Below are 15,721 nucleotides of genomic sequence, written 5' to 3' on the forward strand. Positions count from 1 at the left end.
GCTGCAGCACACACTAAAGATAAAATGTATGTAATGTGGAACAGTCACATGCTTTCAAAGCTGACACAAAAATAATAGTAAACAAATTTTAAAAGAGTAATATATTTAAAAAAGCAACAAACCATCTACATATGTTTTTGCCCTAAGAAGGTTTTTTCCGGATGTGTAGTTTTTTTCTTGGCTTTAAAAACATGGAATGTCCCACTTATCTCACACTGATTATGTGACACATCATCAAGTGTAAGAAACAGCCCAAAGGCCAATATTTTAATTTGTCCTGATGGCTGATACATGTCACCATGTGTTACCACGACAAAACAGATATTAAAAGCTTTGAAGATCCCCAAAAATGAGGCACAAGATGATTAAAGCAAGAACCAGAAGAACACTTTTTTAATACCCAAGTCAAACTATGCACATTATTTCTTCTCTTCCCTGTAATCAGAGGAATTTGCCTGTTATTTTTTCATACAAATCATAAATGATACTTGCAAATATTTAGAAAGGACCGTAAATCATAAACCAACATGCATTCTGAGTTGATTTGACTTGATGAAGTGCTTGGAATGAGTGCTGTGCCATTTATTTCTCAACATGTGTAATAGCAACAATGGGATATTTATAATATAATTCATGAGAAAATTTTAGTACATTTTTGTTTGGTGGCTGCCTTAGTCCCCATTCTTGTCTGTTTGTGTGCACTGTATGCTATTGCTTGTTTGTCTTTTTGTGTATCTTGCGTCAGTTATGGTATTATGTTATCTGTAAGCTGTTTTTTTTTTCTTTTACCTGCCAGTGGGACTCGAGATGGAAATAAGCAATTTTTCCTATAATAGCTAATATGGCTATAATCCCTCGTATTCACACGTAAATGTTAATTAATACAAACTGTCCCATTTTAAAAATAAATCATTCATTCATTCATTCATTCATTCATTCTTCTTTCAAAAGCCTAGATCTTATGGCACCAGCAGGTAATTTCACTTGTTTCTAGTCTGTTTCACCTAAAATCAAGAATTTAGAATTTATTTCTCATACTGTATGTAAATAATAAGAGAAATGATGCAAAGTTTTCCACCATATTTGAGTCAATCCAGAAACAAACCTGCACTTGTGTCATTTTTTTCATGCAATGAAATTAAACTTCAACCTTTTATTTCGTGATAATGAAATAATTTCATTATATTTTATTGGGCTCAGTTTGAGTTCTTCTCACGGCATTATTTAATCTCTTCAAAAATAAAATAAGATATGCCTTTATTAGTCCCACAAGGGGAAGTTCCAGGTTTACAGCCGCAAAGTACAGAAGCACACAAGAGCAAAAGAAGTCTTTCTTAGAACAAGTGTAATAATCGTTATAAACTCTATGATAAATACATCAGCAGTTTTCAGTTAATCTTTGAATACTATATCTGTCTAAGTTCTGCAAGGACACAGAACTGTGCTTCACCCTTTATCGGGTAAGTGACTATTTTTGGCAATTTCCACGTACATTATAAGACAATGACAGCAACAGTTACATTGAGGACAGTGAGTCAACAATCTCAGGTCCAATGTGGTCTACAGGGTCTGTAAGGTCCACCTCTGCATGAACAGTGAGTGTACCTGCTTTGTTAGGTACCATGAAGTAATGGTACTAATGTAAGGAATGATGTTCAAAGGGAGAATGTGGATGTGGACAGGTGTCTGGATCAGTACTTATGTTGTAATGTTCTAAAAGTCATGTTCTAATGTTCTCAAATATATGTGCCTTTCACCTTCCATGTGTTTTTCCTGTATTTTTTTATATTTACTTCTTGTATTTTTTTCCTTACCACTTACTGGTAGTCTTGTTAGGTCCTTCAATAACACACTAAGGTTGAGATTTTGAATTTCAGAGCATTTCTATGACTGAACTATAAAGGGTTAATGTTGATAGTTTGAAGGCAAAAGATGTAAAAAAAAAAAAAAAAAAAAAAAAGAAGAAGAAAAAAGAAAGAAAAATCACCCCCCAAACCTACCCCACTTAGACTTCCACCCTGTTCCATCTCTCCATCCGTGTCTGCACCAGTCCGTGCCACCCCCTCATCCACAGAGCCCCCACCCCCTAAACAAACTCACACACATGCTGAAAGATGAATGTCCAACAAATGGAGGCAAGTGGTGAGTGAAGGCCCCATATGAGAGGTGTATTGTGCAGCCGGGGCCTCCTACCAACCCCCCACCCCCCCACCCCTTGCAGACCAGTAATCAAGGGGGCCCAGTCGGCAGGGCCAGGGGGTCGTGGGGGGCGTCAGCAGAGGAGGAGGTAGTTGCTGTCTCACTAGGATGCTATTTATTGGCTTACTTTGAATCTCCTGCTGCCTCCTGCACTCCCTGTCACTCCCATTGATCTTGTCCTGATCCGCCCCCCGTCCACAGCTCTGCTGACTCTCCTCCTCCTGTCTCCTATTGAAGAAACAAAACAAAAAAAAAGAACAACCTTCTGATTCCACCACCCTACCCTATTTGACTACAGGCAATGTATATGTTTAGGGTTATTAAAGGTGAGTCAATGTTTGCATACCACGTGAGGCCTCTAGATTTGTCATGGGATCAGCTGCATTTGCACAGCAGAACGAGTAAAATGAAAATACCAATGAAGGATTAGAACTTGTTATTACTTGCTGATACTTGCTGGTTCATACAGTAAAACAGTCTGCATTTAGTTAGAAGGGAATGATTGATCCGTGGAGTGAATGTCATACAGAGTGCTTTGTAAAAACCTTATCCTTTAGCTTTTGTTTGCTGAATCACAGACGGTCTGCAGCCTCTGATCGTACAGCAGTGTGAGCTGTGATAGTATCACATGTTGGCTTGATATCAAGCAACAAAACAACCACACAAACGTACAGCTAAACAAGTAGCACTTAATCTCAGCCAAAATAATTAATATTGCTTGAATATTTTTGAGAAAATGCTAATGTTTATTTAGTCTGATCTGTAAATAGTGGGACTGTGACGTAATTTTTTTTAATGTTGCCTCTGTAAACCACTGGCCCACAAATAAACAGCAACAGAAGGCGGCTGTAGTAAAGGCCTGGAAAAGCATCTCCAGGGAGGAAGCTGAGCATTTGGTGATGTCCATGAGTTCCAAACTTCAGGCAGAAAGGATTTTCATCCAACAATCCTCTTATTTATAACAATCTCAGTTTGTCCAAGTACTTTTGAGCTTCTGAAAATAATTTAATGGTTGTAAATCCTTAATGGTAAATGCAATATTTGTGTTAAATTCCTAGAATTACAGCTGAAAGTCCAGACTTCAGTCATGTCTTGACTTTCATTTCATATCCTTAGTGGTGATGTACAGAGGTAAAGCCATAACATTTGTGTCACCGTCCAAGTACTTATGGACCTGACTGCACAGTAGCAAATGGTCCTGGTAATATCTACTGTGCTGAAAGGTATACTGATCACCTATAAAAACCTTCTGCAGTTCTTGTTTATCTTGTTTATATAGTAGTTGCTTAATATATTTGTGTAGTTTCCATGCAGAACAAACTTGCTGGTCCAACAAAAATAGAAAAGTGGTCCCAGGTACAACAAACCCCGCCCCTCGCACATATTGTAGCTTATTTTGGCATCGATCCAGCTGATGTCATCGTGTCTATGTGTGTGCTGATGTTAGCATATCAATTGCCTCTCTATATGTACCAAGTCTGAAGTCAATAGAAACAAAATGTATGTTTTTATAGACATTTGAAATTTCACCCATTATAAGTAAATGGGAGAAATTTTTTTTTTAAATTTTATAAAAAAATTTAAATTTGACCTACTTTTTCCAAAATGTAACCACATCTATTCTGAATCACTGGCAATTTATAAACACAATTTGGTATGAATTCAGTCAACAGTTTTGCTGCTACAGACATTTGAAATTTTACCCATTAGAAGTAAATGGGGAATAATAAAAGATTTACAAAAAATTCATAAAAAATTTAAACTTTGACTTACTTTTCCCAAAATGTTATGAGATCTGTTCTGGGTCACTGGCAATCTATAAACCTAATTTGGTATGAATTCAACCAATAGTTTTGCTGCTAGAGTGTTAACAAACAAAGAAACAAACAACAAAAACAAAGAAACAAACTGAACCAAAAACAACACCCCTTGCCTCCCCTTCCGTGTGGGGGGGTAAAACCCACTAATCAGTAATGATTTTGAGCTAGACTACCTAATTTTGATACAAGAAATGCCAGATTACCCAATGTTTTCAACTGTAAGAGTGGTATTTCATGTTTTATTCTTTGTTTGTGCATGTCAAACTCAGCCACTGGTTATAATTAAATGTCTCCTCTGTCTTATACGTTTAGACTGAAATTCTGGACGGTGGTTATGACGGCGGTAAATCTACCTTTTTGAGGAAGAAGTACTGCTGTATGGTAAGCAACAGAGGACATATTCTTCTTTTTTTTTTTACAACCAGTCAGTGAAAATATAGAACCAAGTGTAGTGGAGATGAGTGAAAGTTCAAAAACATAGAAAACCAGGCACATAAACACAGCGTCTGCATCGCTGTCCTCACCTCGTGTCACCTCCTTCTCCAAGTAGTTCATGTTTTATACTATACATTAATTATTGACAAATGCTAAATATTTGAGCATTTATCGGGTACATCCTGCATACATGTGATCCAGTGAGTGTCCTCAGCGTGGTGTTTTTCTTTGCTCTATCTAGGCAGACGTGCTTTCTTTGTTGCATTTTTTTTTTTCTTTGTGGAATGCTGGGCAACACCTGAAACGTCCTGGCCCTGATAGGAAACATGTGTGTGAGATGAGGTTGGTCGGTGGGAGATAATGGAATTCCCTGTCACATTTATGCCTGGGGTATGTGTGTAAGTGTGTGTGTGTGTGTGTGTGTGTGGTGGTGGGGAGTTCCAGTCAGACATCTTGGATACAAACACATGGATCATACAAGTCAGCTGCCTTTGCAACCCCCCCCCCAGCCAATATGCTCTTCTTCTCTATGTAAATATCACAGGGTGTGTGAGAGGCCCCACTTCTACTGTACACCTACTCAACAGTACAGTACACACCGGCACTTTCCAGCTACAAATACTCTAGAAATACAACATAAAGTCTCTGTGTTGCAGAGGAACAGGGGTCATTAATCAGAGTGTTGTTATTCTGGTCTAACCGCATCCACAAATCCCACCCCACCCTCCCACCCTCCCTCGGACAGCTACCGGCTGGAGGATGCAGACGTGCAGACAAACTATCTAATAACAGGTCTGTTTCAAAGCACCTGAAGGCAAATGGTGTTAGGAATCAGCAGTTTTCTCTTATAGTTTGAATCATTTTGCAAAATCTGAGAATAATGACCTTTCTATCTTCACACCTACAGCTCCGGCTCATAAAAGTGCTGCTGTAAATTCATGTGTGCTTTACTGGAATCAATATACCAGCCCCGGTGCAGTGCATGGTGTTATAGCTGATCCATAATATACTCGATCACCCATGGCTGTTGTGTGGCAGAGGCTGCACAGCCATACGCAGGAGCTGCTGTGGTGCCCACTACTTCCAGCCTGTGAGCGCGTCGATAACGAGCAGCAGCCTCTCTGACAGAATCGTTTACTGCCTGGAGGGCTTGGAGACGAAAGTGGAGTGTGCATGCCTGCCTCTAACCTACTTAAGCCTCACGCTGCACAAATGGAAGTGTTGATATGCAACATGAGATGTCCTGGTGGATTCCTGCCTGCAAGTAGACTGACCAGAATAAATGTGTGAGCTTAATGCCAGAGGAAGTACTGATGCTGTTATTCTGTCTATGTGTGTGTGTGTGTGTGTGTGTGTGTGTGTGTTTGATTTATTCACTGCTTATGTCAGCATGTGAGATTAAAGGTAAAGTACTTCGCCAAGTGCAAATTAGACGTTCTCTGGGTGTTTAGTCTAGAACGCATGCCAAATTGAGGATCCAGATCAGTTCTAACGTATGCAGGTATGTGGAGGGAAAACACACACTTCTCTAAAAGGGAATACTCACTGCTTTGGGTGTATGCCTCTGCTGTCAGCTGAGGAGCTATAGCATAGTTTCAGTGACTCGAGTCGGCTCCTTAATTCTATTTGGCTCTCAAGGGAACCTCCCCCAAAACCTCTCACACACATTTTTAGAGAGCTTTGTTGGGCGAATGGGGGGAGGATGGGGGGTCTGTACGCCCACTGAGTCTGGACAAGACACATAAATCACACACACAAGTAATGCAATGTCATGAAGCGATGGGGTCCGGTATCTGGGCCAGGGGGCCTCGTCTCCTATACCTTAAACGTTAGAAGGGGCTAAAAGTAAAGCAGGGGGAGGTGAGGGAGACAGTAGAGGAAGGAAGGGAGAAGAAAGGAGAAGGGAGAAGAGGGGGGGGGGGAGTGATTTACTATTATTGGGGGCTTTCTGTGTGTGTTCACTCTTGTTCTACTCATGTCTGTGTGGGTTTCCTCCAAGTGCTCCAGTTTCCTGTTATAGCCCCAATACATGCAGATAAATTCGATCAGTTTGAGGCTCCATTTAGCTGAGACTCTCAACACTATGGGGACCTAAAACCGTGCATCTGTCATATAAGCACAAGTGGATAACTACAAAACATTCTGATGTGAAAGACCCTAATGCAGATCCAGAATGTTCTTTCACTGTGGGTGTGGCATCCATTATCTTTGCTCGACTTTGTCTGAATGTAAAGTTCCCAGAGCGTCTTTAGGCTTTACATAATGAGGATATCCTGCACATTACACTTGGTGCAGTGCATGCAGTGGGTATTTGCTATTGAGCACAGTAGGAGGAATTAAGACAAAGAGGGTCCATATGTTCTGTTTTACCCAGGGGCCACTGATGGATTAAAACCCAGACAAAAGTAAATAAGGAAAAAGATATCACATTGATATTTCAGGTTAATGCTACCAATAATAAAGTAAGTTATTCTAATGCTAGTGTGAGAAAGTATATGATCTGCAGTTGTAATGTGATTTATTCAAGAGAGTAACCATCATTATAAGTCTGTGTATGTTCTTTGTCTCAACTGTGCAACGTTTCCATCCTGTAGGTATTGCGCAAACCAACAGTTTTCAGTAATTACGTCCATGTAAATATAAAGGCGTATGACAGACTAAAAAGTCACAGCAGATGTCCATCCATAGCGCTAGAATAAAAGAAATGGAATCAAATCTGAATGGCTTTCTTTATCTTGTTTCACAGCTTGTTTTTATCACTTAATGCTTAACCCATAAGGACCCATTCTGACTTAAGTGTCAGTTCCCAAATCAATTTTTCTGTCTATTTAACCTTTCCCAAGCGATTTATCATGATCTATTATACTATTATCCTCTGAATTTTGCATGTTTTCCAGTGAACATCATCTATTTTTCTATGTTTAATTGACTGATCATGAAGATGTTAATAGAAGCTCAGAGTAAAGTCAGAGGTTTCATATCAAAACAGAAAAAAGTGAAGAAAAAGGGACATTTTCAGTAAAATCTGTAACTGAACCTAAACCAAGTGTCTCCGTCCGCTGTTATTGATCCAACTTCATGGGTTTTACTGGTGAATCAATGTTGTAGAACACAGGTGTCAAACATGCGGCCCAGGGGCCAAAACCGGCCTGCCAAAAGTTCCAATCTGGCCTGCAGGATGAATTTGTAAGGCGCAGAAGATATTAACAGTTGAGGGTGTCGAACTCGAAAATAACAGCATAATAACCTAGAAATAATGACTTCCAAATGTTCTTCTTGGTTTAATGTGGAGAAAATAATATGACATCATGCCTCTAAATAATGGCAACACCAATTTCTTCTTTTTGATTTATTGCAACGAACATTAAATTCTGATATCCTTTAATAATTAAACGTCAATAACCTGAACATAAATGAACAATCTGAAATGTCTAAAGAAAAATATGTGTAATTTTAACAATATTCTGCCTGTTTTGTGCCTTGGTAGATCTGATCCGTTATGCACATGTAGAAATCATAAGTTGAGGCATAATATTGATCAAATTTTTCTTATTATTTCTTGTTATTTTTCTTCAGAAATTTCAGTTTTTTTCAGGTTATTCACATCTTTTTTGTTTGGATAGTTTGTAAAATGTAAATAGTTTCATAATTTAATCTTATTTTTTGCATATAAAAAATACTGTAGTTGTCATTATTTATAGGCTATTATGCTATTATTTGACTGGTCCGGCCCACTGGAGATCAAATTGGGCTGAACGTGGCCCCTGAAAGAAAATGAGTTCGACACCCCTGTTGTAGAAGATGACAGTGTTTCCACGGTAACTACGGAGCCTTTTACCGTCCAAATGGCACCATGAAAAGATGACAAACTGTGTTTTACACCAATTATTTCCATGGATTGACAGGGTTAGTGGATTGACAGTTTAGATCAGTAAATGCTTTTAGCTGACAGTGGATGTTTGGGTCTTTATGGGTTAAGTAACACTTCATCCTCACTTATTCTTCACTATCAGACTGAAACTTCCACTTCTCCATTAGTACCTTTAAAGTGAAATGATCACAATTCCAGGAATTGGCCAACATATACAGTTTCAACACTGCACTGAAATCAACATTGCAACATCTTTTACACCAGACCCAACAACAGAAGGGCTAGGTTTTATTATATTTTGTCCGTCTAAATTCTATCTCGAAGGAAAATATCAGCCACTGCATATTTTCCACATTGACAATGAAATCAGTCGCAGATCTTGACAAAAAAGTACCTAGTTTTTGACTCTACAATTGTTTCTGACTGAAAACTTCAACAAAAATACAAAAATTACTTTAGCCTCTCCATCTATGATCGGTTGTCATTTGTTAATTTTACCGTGTTACTTTTCTTTATGGTATTTTTTAATGGAACTACGCTTAAGATTTGTCACAATGAGAATGAATTCAGTTTAAACTAACCGATCAATTGATGTCTCTCATTAAAGTGATGAAACACTGAGGACGCATTGGTATTTTCACATAGGATGTGGAGTCACATAGCATAAATATGAATTAAATATATGATAGTGACAGAACTAGTGATTTTTTTTTTATGTTCCCTTTATGTTTTTCGCAGTTGGAATATAAATAAACTGAGAGTGAATCCTAAAAGACATGACAACCATTCAAGTCTCACCTGATCAGTTCATGTCATGTTACTGTGAGGTTAAAATAGAAGAGAAGCTGGAGAAAAACATCACATTTTCAAGGGTTTAGTGTTATGTTTGGTCTAAAAGACAAACTAGGCTTTTGGAGATAATAGTTACAGTTACAGGATATTTTCAGAGGAGGATAATTTATTTTTAAATGACCTAAAGACAAACAGCTGGACTCCACTGTCTATAAAACCATTAACACTGAAGTGGATGTTTGAACTATTTTGATATCCAGTTATGGTTGGTGTTCAATCAAGGACTTCAGATATTCCACTATTGGTATTTTGCACCTGTATGTCACCATAGAATAGATTTACCATTTAATAATTATTAGTGTTAGACATGTAAAAGCTGTGAAGGCTCTTGTATTCATGTAATGTAGGTTTGCCTAAGAGGTAATTAACCCTTTCATGCATGAATTATGAGAACCTTAATCAAATTTTTTTCCTGAGAGTTTTTATTCCTCTTTAGGCATGAAAAAAACAATGCGACTGAAAATTTTCTTCTGAAAAATAAATAAAAATAGATAAATAAATAAAATAAAACTAATTTTAAAAATGTAAAAAAAAATACATTCAAAAATAATAATAATGAAAAAATTTTCTTATGAACCTATTTTTCATAAAGTGGCAAAAATGTGCACTCAGCTGGACACCACACGTTTAATTTTTGACGCACAGAAACATGTATTTACTGATAAATTGTGAGAAAACTATGGGGAGGGCGTGTGATTCTGGGGGTTTATGCTCAGGAGAGATCTACATAATGTTACCAATTCATGTCAGAAAAGATATGGAGTGTCTTAAAACTTTTGTAAAGATATGTGTAAAAAAAACAAAAAACGAAAAGGACAACAAAGTCCATGAATATACAAGAGAACAGCTGTAGAATAACTGTCCACTGGAGTGACCACTGTGCATGAAAGGGTTAAAACAATCCAAGGTTGGTCACATATTCCCATAATTGAATCAGTTCAGCTGTTTCTCTTAGAAGTTCGATTATGTTTGCGAGTGATTTCTAGAACTGTATTTGCCTCAGTCCCAATAAATTTTATATATGATCAGTGAGTGATCCTGAGTGATACTGGAGAACCTCAGTTAGACCTGAATATAAGCAATGATGACAGAAGGTGATTAGAAAGAAAGATATTCACTGCTTTGTTTGTTTTTTTACTAAAGGAGAAAACATGTTAGAGCAGGGGTGTCAAACTCTTTTTAGTTCAGGGGCCAATTTCACCCCAATGTGATCTTGAGTGGGCCGGATTAGTAAAATAGTAACAGTGAAAAAAGTAAAATTACATTATGGTAATGTTTACATCTACAATGTTTCCTTAAAAATCGGAATGACATGAACAACTTGAAATGTCTTGAGAAAAACAAGTGCAATTTGAACAATATTCTGCCTCGGTTTATCAATTTAGAATTTACACATGTGCATTACAACGTACACAAATACGCAAAACATTTAGCAACAGGCAGAATATTGGTAAAATTGCATTTACTTCATTTAAGGCATTTCAGGATGTTCATTTTCAGGTTATTCACATTTTTTGTAAAAGGATAGTTTGTAAATATAAACATTTTCAGGTAATTTTACTTTTTTACACTAAAACAAAGATAAAATCTGCAGTTGTCATTATTTATAGGCTATTGTGATAATATTTTACTGGTCTGACCCAGTTGACATCTTATTAGTCTGTATGTGAAACCTGACTTAAAATGATTTTTACACCATTGATTGATAATTTCTTCAGTGTAATTTTTCTATTTCACAAATTCATCCTATGGGCCAGATTGGACCCTTTGGCGGGCCAGATTTGGCCCCCGGGCAGCATGTTCGACACCTGTGTGTTAGAGGGTTAGGATTAACAGTATTGAGGTATTTTCTAATTTATTTTGCTTTATTTAATCTATTTTTTTTTCTTTTATACATATACATGAACGTCTCTGGTAAGACTACCATGTGTTTTTTCTTGGTTTGTGCTGGTGAACTCCACTGACGTTGTTAGATAATGCTGCCCTTTTTTCAGTCTGTAATATTCAGTTTCAGTTCTTGTATGTTTCAGTTCAGTTTCAGTTTGTGTTTATTCAGACATTTCAAGCATTATGCATTTGTGCAGGATACAATGTTTAAAAACGAAAGAGTCTGAAAAGGAATAGTCTGAAGCCTAAGCTTATTATGCCAACCTCCTTACTCATATCACCAAACAAAATGAGATAAAATACCTACCAATGCCTTTTGCTTAGTAACAATAGAAACAACAAAAAACAAAGCAATTCAATAGTGTGGGTAGTGGAAAAATTAACATTCACATTTTTCATATATTTTCATGACATTTCTTTTAAACATAGTTTAAAACCTGAATAATGTTGCACAGTCTTTTAACTCAGGATTTAACTTATTCCAAACATTTACTCCAACAACACAAAGACTAAACTGCTTCTTATTTGTTCTAACATAAGGTTTTTTGAACACATTACCTCCTCTGAAATTATAAACACTTTCCCACATTTTAAACAAGCTCTGAGTATGAACAGGCAACTGATTTTTTTTTTATTTTTATTTTGAACATAAATTATGCTGTTTTAAAGTGGACTAAGTCACTAAACTTTAAAGCTTTTAACTTGATAAAAACTGATTTGTTTGTTCCCTGTAGGACACTTTATTGGTCATTTTTATTTCTGGAAAAAAAAAAATCACTATAATAGTATATTCATTCATTCATTCATTCTGAACCTGCTTTATCCTCACTAGGGTCACGGGGGTCGCTGGAGCTTATCCCAGCTACTTATGGGCGAAGGCGGGGTACACCCTGGACATGTCACCAGTTCATTGCAGGGCTGACGTATAGAGACAAACAATCACTCGCACATTCACACCTATGGGCAATTTAGATTAACCAATTAACTTGTCAGTGTATGTGTTTGGATGGTGGGAGGAAGCCGGAGTACCCAGAGAGAACCCACACAGACACAGGGAGAACATGCAAACTCCACACGGAAAGGTCCCACCCCCATCGACTGGTGTTGGAATCGAATCCAGGACCTTCTTGCCGTGAGGCATGAGTGCTATGCACTGCACTATAACAGTATAATTCTGATAAAATAAACAATAATAATCAATAAGATTAAATATGTGTATATTATTAGTCACATGGGTTTTCTATCTCTAACAAAAGTACAATAGCAGGAGAATAGCTCTGTGTAGGCAAAAAAAAAAAAAAAAGAAAAGAAAACAGATACATCTCTGCTGAACCCTTTCATGCATAGTGGTCACCACAGTGGACAGCTGTTTAAAGGTGTTCTCTTTTATATTCATGGATTTTGTTGTTTTAGTTCCATATCAGCCAACACAGTGGATGCTTATGCACCATCCCATACACTGACATTCATACCATTTCTGTAACTTTGCTGTTCTAGATAAACCTGATCTGCAGTAACATGTTTGAGTTTTTAAAAATTGCTAATTGTTATCAGACTGTAATTAACAGTTTAGTTTAGTTTAGTTTTTTTTTAAACAAAAAGTGTTTTTTTTTTTGTTTGTTTTTTTTAGGGGGGGTTGTTGCGTATTATCTCCATGCAGGTACGTTAAAATGTGAGAAAACATCAGATTAACAGCACTAAAATGTTTTTATTTCATAGTTTTCACACAGTATATCAGTAAATACATGTTTCTGTACTTCTAAAATTAAATGCATGGTGTCCAGCTGAGTGGACATTTTTGTAACTCCATGAAAAATAGGTTTATAAAAAAATCAATCGTATGTTTTTTTTGTTTTGTTTTGTTTTTTTTTTTCATGCCTAAAGAGGGACAAAAACACTCAGGAAAAAAAAAATCTTAATTAAGGTTCTCATAATTCATGCATGAAGGTATTAAAGACAGGACACCTCCCACTTGACTGAAATGTTTACTATAAAGTCAAGAAATGTCATCATCACCATAAGTCTGTCGAGTATATGGGAGGGGGATATCTCTTATCTAAAGTGGACAATGTTATTTATGTGCCAATCAGGAGGGCAAACAAGGACAAAAGACACAATGTACGCATCACCTTACCTGTTCCACACAAACGTGCATACACAGGTAAACACTAGGACGTGCAGGTGGATGCAAATACCCAGAAATAGACAAGATAGTGCGTCCGTTTATAAGTTGTAATGTTTCACATTGCTGAAAGACATCAATAAAAGCAGTTAAGAGCTGAGATAAACAGCAAAAAGAGAAGTATTCCCTTGGCTTTTATGAAAGGTATGTGATGAGCTGTAACAGATGTTTCTGTTTAATTTATCTCTCTTATGGGCTGAAACCTCATATCATCCCATCAGTGAGGAGTCTATTTGGTAAAATAATACTAATGATCTCACATTGGCCTTTATATGAGGTGACTGGGTGATGGGTTATTGGAGGAGTCTTACACTCATCTGTATTATAGTTTATTTAGAGGGTGAATGTAGCTTTTCTTCTGTAAAATAATTAATAGTGCATTTCTAATAAGTTGTTTTATGTTGTCATAGCTTCCCCTCATGAGTCATTCATCAAATTTTGTTCATGATAATACTTTGTGATTTGTTTTTCTAGATTAGGAAGGATAAATAAATCATACTTTTCTGTCAAATTTCAACCTGTTTCATGTGCGTCTGCTGCTCAGTCCTGAAGAGTTTCTCATAGCACATAGCAACAATGAATAAAAACACATGTTGTTGAGGATTTATTCCAGACTGGCTGTTGACTGTTTGGTATTCATTACAAATGAACACGAGCATTTATAACTTCATACTGGCAGATCTGGTATTTAAAAACTGTGATTAGGAAATGGAAAAGTATCTGTTTCTTCACAGACTGTGTTGAATTATCATCGTTGCAATGTTGCTTTACAGAAGTATTTGTGACAGTTGAGATATGTGAGGAAATGACAGGGGAGTTTGAGAATGACAGCTGCATAATAAAACAATCCAGTGACAATAAAATGTTTGAGGGGAAACCATACATCCTTTTTTAATCTATTTACAGTCCAGTTTTCTGCATGACCACACCAGTAAAATCTGACCTGACCACACCAATTGACACCAGTCTGGATACTCCACATTAGTCTATCGACAGACCTCCTGGTTTTCCTATTTTACTGGCACTTTTTTTACCCATAAGGACCCAGTGTGACTTTTATGTCAGTTCCCAAATGAATTTTTCTCTCAATTTAACAATTCCTAAGTGATTGATCACCATTTAATACAATATAATCCCCTGAATTATGCATTTTCCCAGTGAAAATCATCTATCTTCCTATGTTTAATTGATTGATCATGTAGATGTTCATAAAAACTCAGAGTAAATTCAAAGGTTATTGTATCAAAACAGAAAAAAACTGAAGAAAAGGTAACTTTTTCCAGTGAAATGACATTAACTGAACATAAACCCAATGTGTCCATCTTCTGTTACTGATCCAACTCCATGGGTTTTACTGGTGAATCAATGTTGTAGAAGATGACGGTGTTTCCATGGTAACTACAGAGCCTCTGAATATCCAAGTGGGTCATATCTGATGACCATGAAAAGATAAATAACTGTATTTTAATCGACTCTTAAAAACTCACTTTTATAAACAAGCATTTCATCAAATCTCTTCTGTTTGCGCCCCAGTGAATTCATGTTACTGACTTGACTTCTTCCCTGGAGTCTCTGTGCTTTATCACCTCACAGGTTTTCCCAGGATCATCACCGGTTTTTCCCTGGATCTTCACAGGTTTTCCTAAGATCATCTCTGAACCTGCTGCTGTGGTCCTGCCTCTCTCCACCTTTATCATCATCACTCACTTATGTTTATGTTTATGTTTATGCATTTGGCAGATGCTTTTTTCCAAAGCGACTTACAGGGAAAAACCAATCAAATCACTCAATCAGTCAAATTTTATTTACATAGCACCAGATCACAACAAAAAAGTTATCTCATGACACTTTATATATAGAGTTGGTCAAAACCAGACTCTAAGCCAATTTGCAGAAACCCAACAAACCCATCACTCACTTATCCATATAGTTACAATAGTGTTTATTATACTGTTCTATACATGTTCTAGTTCAGTTATCTGTGCATGTGTCTCCCCCTACCTCCCCCCTCTCCACCCTCTCCCCCTGTCTCTCTCTATCTCTATCGCTCTCTCTTTTCTCCTCCTTTACTTTCTCGCTCTAACCGCAACTGGCCAAGGCAGACGGCCATCCTTCAGGAGTCTGGGTCTGCTTGAGGTTTCTGCCTGTTAACGGGAAGTTTTTCCTCACCACTGTCACCAGTCATAAGTGTTAGCTCCTGGAGGGTTCTGTTGGGTTTCTGTAAATTGGCTTAAAATTTGATTTGATTTGATCTATCTCCCCTTTATGTGAGGCACTTTGTAACATGTTGTTTTAAAAAGTGCTATATAAATAAAGCTTTACTTACTTACTTAATTACAGGGTGGGGAAGCAAAATCTACAATGAACATGTAGTTGTTTTTTCTCAGCAGGCACTACGTCAATTGTTTTGAAACCAAACATATATTGATGTCATAATCATACCTAACACTATTATCCATACCTTTTCAGAAACTT

This window comes from Sphaeramia orbicularis, chromosome 9, assembly GCF_902148855.1.
Source record: "Sphaeramia orbicularis chromosome 9, fSphaOr1.1, whole genome shotgun sequence".
Classification (NCBI taxonomy): domain Eukaryota; kingdom Metazoa; phylum Chordata; class Actinopteri; order Kurtiformes; family Apogonidae; genus Sphaeramia; species Sphaeramia orbicularis.